Raw genomic sequence first — 10,729 nt, forward strand, 5'->3', positions numbered from 1 at the left:
AATTGTTGAAGAGAATAGTACGGTGGTGCTTTCCTGAATTTTTTGCTCAGAAATGCAGTATGGGATTTCTATGTATGTGATTGAAATTGATTAGAAGACACTTCCACTGTTCCGAGAACTGACAACAATCAATGACAAATGATGCTAATACGTAATCGACTGATGTCATTATGAAGACATCGTGGTATTGCGAGTGACAATATTTAATTCTCAAACTGAAACAGGTAATATTTCAAATTCCTAAAAATTTTACATATTTTGAGATATAGCATCTTGATGAAAGAGTAAATGAGTTTAAGACTCAGGCACCAAAAGAGATAATATTATATTGTTTGAAATTGTATGACTTCTTTATTTCTAATTCCAATATATTTCCCTTGTTCACAGGCTCCAGCACCAGAATTTCTTACCGCTTTTTGAGCTAATTTTTCTTGAGACATGCTGTACTATTCCGATCTTCAATTTTATTTCTCATTATTGTGCAAAGATGCAATTTAATTATGTTTGCAATGTCACAAATTCTGCTCGGTAATTAGAATGAATTCTAACCAGGTCGAAAATTCTGGAACTATTCCAGACAAATCAAATCTATTGAGTTTAATATTTGACACAATTTTGTGAATGTTTGCACTTAGATGCAATATGAGGCTGCCAAAAAAATTGGTATTTTAGTTTTGACTTCATCTTTGGATTTTACCGACTTTGCACAAAGCTGCATAATTGGCAATCTCCAAATTGTGACATTACCTCATCTCAAAAAAGCCGGAAATATTCCGGACTGAGCCATTTTCATTGAAATTGTTGAAGAGAATAGTACGGTGGTGCTTTCCTGAATTTTTTGCTCAGAAATGCAGTATGGGATTTCTATGTATGTGATTGAAATTGATTAGAAGACACTTCCACTGTTCCGAGAACTGACAACAATCAATGACAAATGATGCTAATACGTAATCGACTGATGTCATTATGAAGACATCGTGGTATTGCGAGTGACAATATTCAATTCTCAAACTGAAAACAGGTAATATTTCAAAATTCCTAAAAATTTTACATATTTTGAGATATAGCATCTTGATGAAAGAGTAAATGAGTTTAAGACTCAGGCACCAAAAGAGATAATATTATATTGTTTGAAATTGTAGACTTCTTTATTTCTAATTCCAATATATTTCCCTTGTTCACAGGCTCCAGCACCAGAATTTCTTACCGCTTTTTGAGCTAATTATTCNTTCTTGAGACATGCGTACTATTCCGATCTTCAATTTTATTTCTCATTATTGCACAAAGATGCAATTTAATTATGTTTGCAATGTCACAAATTCTGCTCGGTAATTAGAATGAATTCTAACCAGGTCGAAAACTCTGGAACTATTCCAGACAAATCAAATCTATTGAGTTTAATATTTGACACAATTTTGTGAATGTTTGCACTTAGATGCAATATGAGACTGCCAAAAAAATTGGTATTTTAGTTTTGACTTCATCTTTGGATTTTACCGACTTTGCACAAAGCTGCATAGTTGGCAATCTCCATATTTGTGACATTACCTCATCTCAAAAAAGCCGGAAATATTCCGGACTGAGCCATTTTCATTGAAATTGTTGAAGAGAATAGTACGGTGGTGCTTTCCTGAATTTTTTGCTCAGAAATGCAGTATGGGATTTCTATGTATGTGATTGAAATTGATTAGAAGACACTTCCACTGTTCCGAGAACTGACAACAATCAATGACAAATGATGCTAATACGTAATCGACTGATGTCATTATGAAGACATCGTGGTATTGCGAGTGACAATATTTAATTCTCAAACTGAAACAGGTAATATTTCAAATTCCTAAAAATTTTACATATTTTGAGATATAGCATCTTGATGAAAGAGTAAATGAGTTTAAGACTCAGGCACCAAAAGAGATAATATTATATTGTTTGAAATTGTATGACTTCTTTATTTCTAATTCCAATATATTTCCCTTGTTCACAGGCTCCAGCACCAGAATTTCTTACCGCTTTTTGAGCTAATTTTCTTGAGACATGCTGTACTATTCCGATCTTCAATTTTATTTCTCATTATTGCACAAAGATGCAATTTAATTATGTTTGCAATGTCACAAATTCTGCTCGGTAATTAGAATGAATTCTAACCAGGTCGAAAATTCTGGAACTATTCCAGACAAATCAAATCTATTGAGTTTAATATTTGACACAATTTGTGAATGTTTGCACTTAGATGCAATATGAGACTGCCAAAAAAATTGGTATTTTAGTTTTGACTTCATCTTTGGATTTTACCGACTTTGCACAAAGCTGCATAATTGGCAATCTCCAAATTGTGACATTACCTCATCTCAAAAAAGCCGGAAATATTCCGGACTGAGCCATTTTCATTGAAATTGTTGAAGAGAATAGTACGGTGGTGCTTTCCTGAATTTTTTGCTCAGAAATGCAGTATGGGATTTCTATGTATGTGATTGAAATTGATTAGAAGACACTTCCACTGTTCCGAGAACTGACAACAATCAATGACAAATGATGCTAATACGTAATCGACTGATGTCATTATGAAGACATCGTGGTATTGCGAGTGACAATTTAATTCTCAAACTGAAACAGGTAATATTTCAAATTCCTAAAATTTTTACATATTTTGAGATATAGCATCTTGATGAAAGAGTAAAACGAGTTTAAGACTCAGGCACCAAAAGAGATAATATTATATTGTTTGAAATTGTATGACTTCTTTATTTCTAATTCCAATATATTTCCCTTGTTCACAGGCTCCAGCACCAGAATTTCTTACCGCTTTTTGAGCTAATTTTTCTTGAGACATGCTGTACTATTCCGATCTTCAATTTTATTTCTCATTATTGCACAAAGATGCAATTTAATTATGTTTTGCAATGTCACAAATTCTGCTCGGTAATTAGAATGAATTCTAACCAGGTCGAAAATTCTGGAACTATTCCAGACAAATCAAATCTATTGAGTTTAATATTTGACACAATTTTGTGAATGTTTTGCACTTAGATGCAATATGAGACTGCCAATAAAACTTGGTATTTTAGTGTAGACTTCATCTTTGGATTTTACTGATTTTGCACAAAGCTGCATAATTGGCAATCTCCAAATTGTGACATTACCTAATCTCAAAAAAGACGGAAATATTCCGGACTGAGCCATTTTCATTGAAATTGTTGAAGAGAATAGTACGGTGTTGCTTTCCTGAATTTTTTGCTCAGAAATGCAGTATGGGATTTCTATGTATGTGATTGAAATTGATTAGAAGACACTTCCACTGTTCCGAGAACTGACAACAATCAATGACAAATGATGTTAATACGTAATCGACTGATGTCATTATGAAGACATCGTGGTATTGCGAGTGACAATATTTAATTCTCAAACTGAATCAGGTAATATTTCAAATTCCTAACAATATTACATATTTTGAGATAGAACATCTTGATGAAAGAGTAAATGAGTTTAAGACTCAGGCACCAAAAGAGATAATATTATATTTTTTGAAATTGTATGACTTCTTTATTTCTAATTCCAATATATTTCCTTTGTTCACAGGCTCCAGCACCAGAATTTCTTACCGCTTTTTGAGCTAATTTTTCTTGAGACATGCTGTACTATTCCGATCTTCAATTTTTTTTCTCATTATTGCACAAAGATGCAATTTAATTATGTTTGCAATGTCACAAATTCTGCTCGGTAATTAGAATGAATTCTAACCAGGTCGAAAATTCTGGAACTATTCCAGACAAATCAAATCTATTGAGTTTAATATTTGACACAATTTTGTGAATGTTTGCACTTAGATGCAATATGAGACTGCCAAAAAAAATTGGTATTTTAGTTTTGACTTCATCTTTGGATTTTACCGACTTTGCACAAAGCTGCATAATTGGCAATCTCCAAATTGTGACATTACCTCATCTCAAAAAAGCCGGAAATATTCCGGACTGAGCCATTTTCATTGAAATTGTTGAAGAGAATAGTACGGTGGTGCTTTCCTGAATTTTTTGCTCAGAAATGCAGTATGGGATTTCTATGTATGTGATTGAAATTGATTAGAAGACACTTCCACTGTTCCGAGAACTGACAACAATCAATGACAAATGATGCTTAATACGTAATCGACTGATGTCATTATGAAGACATCGTGGTATTGCGAGTGACAATATTTAATTCTCAAACTGAAACAGGTAATATTTCAAATTCCTAAAAATTTTACATATTTTGAGATATAGCATCTTGATGAAAGAGTAAATGAGTTTAAGACTCAGGCACCAAAAGAGATAATATTATATTGTTTGAAATTGTATGACTTCTTTATTTCTAATTCCAATATATTTCCCTTGTTCACAGGCTCCAGCACCAGAATTTCTTACCGCTTTTTGAGCTAATTTTTCTTGAGACATGCTGTACTATTCCGATCTTCAATTTTATTTCTCATTATTGCACAAAAGATGCAATTTAATTATGTTTGCAATGTCACAAATTCTGCTCGGTAATTAGAATGAATTCTAACCAGGTCGAAAATTCTGGAACTATTCCAGACAAATCAAATCTATTGAGTTTAATATTTGACACAATTTTGTGAATGTTTGCACTTAGATGCAATATGAGACTGCCAAAAAAAATTGGTATTTTAGTTTTGACTTCATCTTTGGATTTTACCGACTTTGCACAAAGCTGCATAATTGGCAATCTCCAAATTGTGACATTACCTCATCTCAAAAAAGCCGGAAATATTCCGGACTGAGCCATTTTCATTGAAATTGTTGAAGAGAATAGTACGGTGGTGCTTTCCTGAATTTTTTGCTCAGAAATGCAGTATGGGATTTCTATGTATGTGATTGAAATTGATTAGAAGACACTTCCACTGTTCCGAGAACTGACAACAATCAATGACAAATGATGCTAATACGTAATCGACTGATGTCATTATGAAGACATCGTGGTATTGCGAGTGACAATATTTAATTCTCAAACTGAAACAGGTAATATTTCAAATTCCTAAAAATTTTACATATTTTGAGATATAGCATCTTGATGAAAGAGTAAATGAGTTTAAGACTCAGGCACCAAAAGAGATAATATTATATTGTTTGAAATTGTATGACTTCTTTATTTCTAATTCCAATATATTTCCCTTGTTCACAGGCTCCAGCACCAGAATTTCTTACCGCTTTTTGAGCTAATTTTTCTTGAGACATGCTGTACTATTCCGATCTTCAATTTTATTTCTCATTATTGCACAAAGATGCAATTTAATTATGTTTGCAATGTCACAAATTCTGCTCGGTAATTAGAATGAATTCTAACCAGGTCGAAAACTCTGGAACTATTCCAGACAAATCAAATCTATTGAGTTTAATATTTGACACAATTTTGTGAATGTTTGCACTTAGATGCAATATGAGACTGCCAAAAAAAATTGGTATTTTTAGTTTGACTTCATCTTTGGATTTTACCGACTTTGCACAAAGCTGCATAATTGGCAATCTCCAAATTGTGACATTACCTCATCTCAAAAAAGCCGGAAATATTCCGGACTGAGCCATTTTCATTGAAATTGTTGAAGAGAATAGTACGGTGGTGCTTTCCTGAATTTTTTTGCTCAGAAATGCAGTATGGGATTTCTATGTATGTGATTGAAATTGATTAGAAGACACTTCCACTGTTCCGAGAACTGACAACAATCAATGACAAATGATGCTAATACGTAATCGACTGATGTCATTATGAAGACATCGTGGTATTGCGAGTGACAATATTTAATTCTCAAACTGAAACAGGTAATATTTTCAAATTCCTAAAATTTTACATATTTTGAGATATAGCATCTTGATGAAAGAGTAAATGAGTTTAAGACTCAGGCACCAAAAGAGATAATATTATATTGTTTGAAATTGTATGACTTCTTTATTTCTAATTCCAATATATTTCCCTTGTTCACAGGCTCCAGCACCAGAATTTCTTACCGCTTTTTGAGCTAATTTTTCTTGAGACATGCTGTACTATTCCGATCTTCAATTTTATTTCTCATTATTGCACAAAGATGCAATTTAATTATGTTTGCAATGTCACAAATTCTGCTCGGTAATTAGAATGAATTCTAACCAGGTCGAAAACTCTGGAACTATTCCAGACAAATCAAATCTATTGAGTTTAATATTTGACACAATTTTGTGAATGTTTGCACTTAGATGCAATATGAGACTGCCAAAAAAATTTGGTATTTTAGTTTTGACTTCATCTTTGGATTTTACCGACTTTGCACAAAGCTGCATAATTGGCAATCTCCAAATTGTGACATTACCTCATCTCAAAAAAGCCGGAAATATTCCGGACTGAGCCATTTTCATTGAAATTGTTGAAGAGAATAGTACGGTGGTGCTTTCCTGAATTTTTTGCTCAGAAATGCAGTATGGGATTTCTATGTATGTGATTGAAATTGATTAGAAGACACTTCCACTGTTCCGAGAACTGACAACAATCAATGACAAATGATGCTAATACGTAATCGACTGATGTCATTATGAAGACATCGTGGTATTGCGAGTGACAATATTTAATTCTCAAACTGAAACAGGTAATATTTCAAATTCCTAAAACTTTACATATTTTGAGATATAGCATCTTGATGAAAGAGTAAATGAGTTTAAGACTCAGGCACCAAAAGAGATAATATTATATTGTTTGAAATTGTATGACTTCTTTATTTCTAATTCCAATATATTTCCCTTGTTCACAGGCTCCAGCACCAGAATTTCTTACCGCTTTTTGAGCTAATTTTTCTTGAGACATGCTGTACTATTCCGATCTTCAATTTTATTTCTCATTATTGCACAAAGATGCAATTTAATTATGTTTGCAATGTCACAAATTCTGCTCGGTAATTAGAATGAATTCTAACCAGGTCGAAAATTCTGGAACTATTCCAGACAAATCAAATCTATTGAGTTTAATATTTGACACAATTTTGTGAATGTTTGCACTTAGATGCAATATGAGACTGCCAAAAAAATTGGTATTTTAGTTTTGACTTCATCTTTGGATTTTACCGACTTTGCACAAAGCTGCATAATTGGCAATCTCCAAATTGTGACATTACCTCATCTCAAAAAAGCCGGAAATATTCCGGACTGAGCCATTTTCATTGAAATTGTTGAAGAGAATAGTACGGTGGTTGCTTTCCTGAATTTTTTGCTCAGAAATGCAGTATGGGATTTCTATGTATGTGATTGAAATTGATTAGAAGACACTTCCACTGTTCCGAGAACTGACAACAATCAATGACAAATGATGCTAATACGTAATCGACTGATGTCATTATGAAGACATCGTGGTATTGCGAGTGACAATATTTAATTCTCAAACTGAAACAGGTAATATTTCAAATTCCTAAAAATTTTACATATTTTGAGATATAGCATCTTGATGAAAGAGTAAATGAGTTTAAGACTCAGGCACCAAAAGAGATAATATTATATGTTTGAAATTGTATGACTTCTTTATTTCTAATTCCAATATATTTTCCCTTGTTCACAGGCTCCAGCACCAGAATTTCTTACCGCTTTTTGAGCTAATTTTTCTTGAGACATGCTGTACTATTCCGATCTTCAATTTTTATTTCTCATTATTGCACAAAGATGCAATTTAATTATGTTTGCAATGTCACAAATTCTGCTCGGTAATTAGAATGAATTCTAACCAGGTCGAAAACTTCTGGAACTATTCCAGACAAATCAAATCTATTGAGTTTAATATTTGACACAATTTTGTGAATGTTTGCACTTAGATGCAATATGAGACTGCCAAAAAAATTGGTATTTTAGTTTTGACTTCATCTTTGGATTTTACCGACTTTGCACAAAGCTGCATAATTGGCAATCTCCAAATTGTGACATTACCTCATCTCAAAAAAGACGGAAATATTCCGGACTGAGCCATTTTCATTGAAATTGTTGAAGAGAATAGTACGGTGTTGCTTTCCTGAATTTTTTGCTCAGAAATGCAGTTTGGAATTTCTATGTATGTGATTGAAATTGATTAGATGACACTTCCAGTGTTCCGAGAACTTAAACAAGATTGACAACAATCAATGACAAATGATGTTAAGACGTAATCGACTGATGTCATTATGAAGACATCGTGGTATTGCGAGTGACAATATTTAATTCTCAAACTGAATCAGGTAATATTTCAAATTCCTAACAATATTACATATTTTGAGATAGAACATCTTGATGAAAGAGTAAATGAGTTTAAGACTCAGGCACCAAAAGAGATAATATTATATTTTTTGAAATTGTATGACTTCTTTATTTCTAATTCCAATATATTTCCTTTGTTCACAGGCTCCAGCACCAGAATTTCTTACCGCTTTTTGAGCTAATTTTTCTTGAGACATGCTGTACTATTCCGATCTTCAATTTTCTTTCTCATTATTGCACAAAGATGCAATATAATTTTGTTTGCAATGTCACAAGTTCTGCTCTGTAATTAGAATGAATTCTAACCTGGTCGAAAACTCTGGAACTATTCCAGACAAATCAAATTTATTGAGTTTAATAATAATTTACTCAAATTTGCGAATGTTTGCACTCAGATGCAATATGAGACTGCCAATAAAACTTGGTATTTTAGTGTAGACTTCATCTTTGGATTTTACTGATTTTGCACAAAGCTGCATAATTGGCAATCTCCAAATTGTGACATTACCTAATCTCAAAAAAGACGGAAATATTCCGGACTGAGCCATTTTCATTGAAATTGTTGAAGAGAATAGTACGGTGTTGCTTTCCTGAATTTTTTGCTCAGAAATGCAGTATGGGATTTCTATGTATGTGATTGAAATTGATTAGAAGACACTTCCACTGTTCCGAGAACTTGCAACAATCAATGACAAATGATGTTAATACGTAATCGACTGATGTCATTATGAAGACATCGTGGTATTGCGAGTGACAATATTTAATTCTCAAACTGAAACAGGTAATATTTCAAATTCCTAAAAATTTTTACATATTTTGAGATATAGCATCTTGATGAAAGAGTAAATGAGTTTAAGACTCAGGCACCAAAAGAGATAATATTATATTGTTTGAAATTGTATGACTTCTTTATTTCTAATTCCAATATATTTCCCTTGTTCACAGGCTCCAGCACCAGAATTTCTTACCGCTTTTTGAGCTAATTTTTCTTGAGACATGCTGTACTATTCCGATCTTCAATTTTATTTCTCATTATTGCACAAAGATGCAATATAATTTTGTTTGCAATGTCACAAGTTCTGCTCTGTAATTAGAATGAATTCTAACCTGGTCGAAAACTCTGGAACTATTCCAGACAAATCAAATTTATTGAGTTTAATAATAATTTACTCAAATTTGCGAATGTTTGCACTCAGATGCAATATGAGACTGCCAAAAAATTGGTATTTTAGTTTTGACTTCATCTTTGGATTTTACCGACTTTGCACAAAGCTGCATAATTGGCAATCTCCAAATTGTGACATTACCTCATCTCAAAAAAGCCGGAAATATTCCGGACTGAGCCATTTTCATTGAAATTGTTGAAGAGAATAGTACGGTGGTGCTTTCCTGAATTTTTTGCTCAGAAATGCAGTATGGGATTTCTATGTATGTGATTGAAATTGATTAGAAGACACTTCCACTGTTCCGAGAACTGACAACAATCAATGACAAATGATGTTAATACGTAATCGACTGATGTCATTATGAAGACATCGTGGTATTGCGAGTGACAATATTTAATTCTCAAACTGAAACAGGTAATATTTCAAATTCCTAAAAATTTTACATATTTTGAGATATAGCATCTTGATGAAAGAGTAAATGAGTTTAAGACTCAGGCACCAAAAGAGATAATATTATATTGTTTGAAATTGTATGACTTCTTTATTTCTAATTCCAATATATTTCCCTTGTTCACAGGCTCCAGCACCAGAATTTCTTACCGCTTTTTGAGCTAATTTTTCTTGAGACATGCTGTACTATTCCGATCTTCAATTTTCTTTCTCATTATTGCACAAAGATGCAATATAATTTTGTTTGCAATGTCACAAGTTCTGCTCTGTAATTAGAATGAATTCTAACCTGGTCGAAAACTCTGGAACTATTCCAGACAAATCAAATTTATTGAGTTTAATAATAATTTACTCAAATTTGCGAATGTTTGCAATTTTTTGCTCAGAAATGCAGTTGGATTTCTATTATGTGATGATTGATTACAAGACACTTTGAGAACTGCAAAATCAATGTGATGTTAATACGTAATCGATGATGTCATTAAAGACATCGTGGTATTGCAAGTGATTTTAATTCTCAAAAAGAAACAGGTACTTTTACCAGTACTAAAACTTGATTTTAGTGTAGACTTCATCTTTGGATTTTACTGATTTTGCACAAAGCTGCATAATTGGCAATCTCCAAATTGTGACATTACCTAATCTCAAAAAAGACGGAAATATTCCGGACTGAGCCATTTTCATTGAAATTGTTGAAGAGAATAGTACGGTGTTGCTTTCCTGAATTTTTTGCTCAGAAATGCAGTTTGGAATTTCTATGTATGTGATTGAAATTGATTAGATGACACTTCCAGTGTTCCGAGAACTGACAACAATCAATGACAAATGATGTTAAGACGTAATCGACTGATGTCATTATGAAGACATCGTGGTATTGCGAGTGAC

The 10,729-nt window shown here is 32.7% G+C and overlaps 1 long non-coding RNA gene across 1 annotated transcript; it reads left to right on the forward strand.

Annotated features, from left to right (window-relative positions):
• Window positions 1–8,913: 8,913 nt before the first annotated feature.
• On the forward strand, window positions 8,914–10,211 carry LOC136812658 (uncharacterized). The gene is made up of 3 exons (XR_010847381.1): window positions 8,914–9,009; window positions 9,174–9,808; window positions 9,972–10,211. It is a non-coding gene; the product is annotated as an uncharacterized lncRNA (long non-coding RNA).
• The last annotated feature ends 518 nt before the right edge of the window (window positions 10,212–10,729 follow it).

This window comes from Clytia hemisphaerica, unplaced genomic scaffold (genome assembly GCF_902728285.1).
Source record: "Clytia hemisphaerica strain Z4C2 unplaced genomic scaffold, Clytia hemisphaerica genome assembly, whole genome shotgun sequence".
In the NCBI taxonomy this organism is placed as follows: domain Eukaryota; kingdom Metazoa; phylum Cnidaria; class Hydrozoa; order Leptothecata; family Clytiidae; genus Clytia; species Clytia hemisphaerica.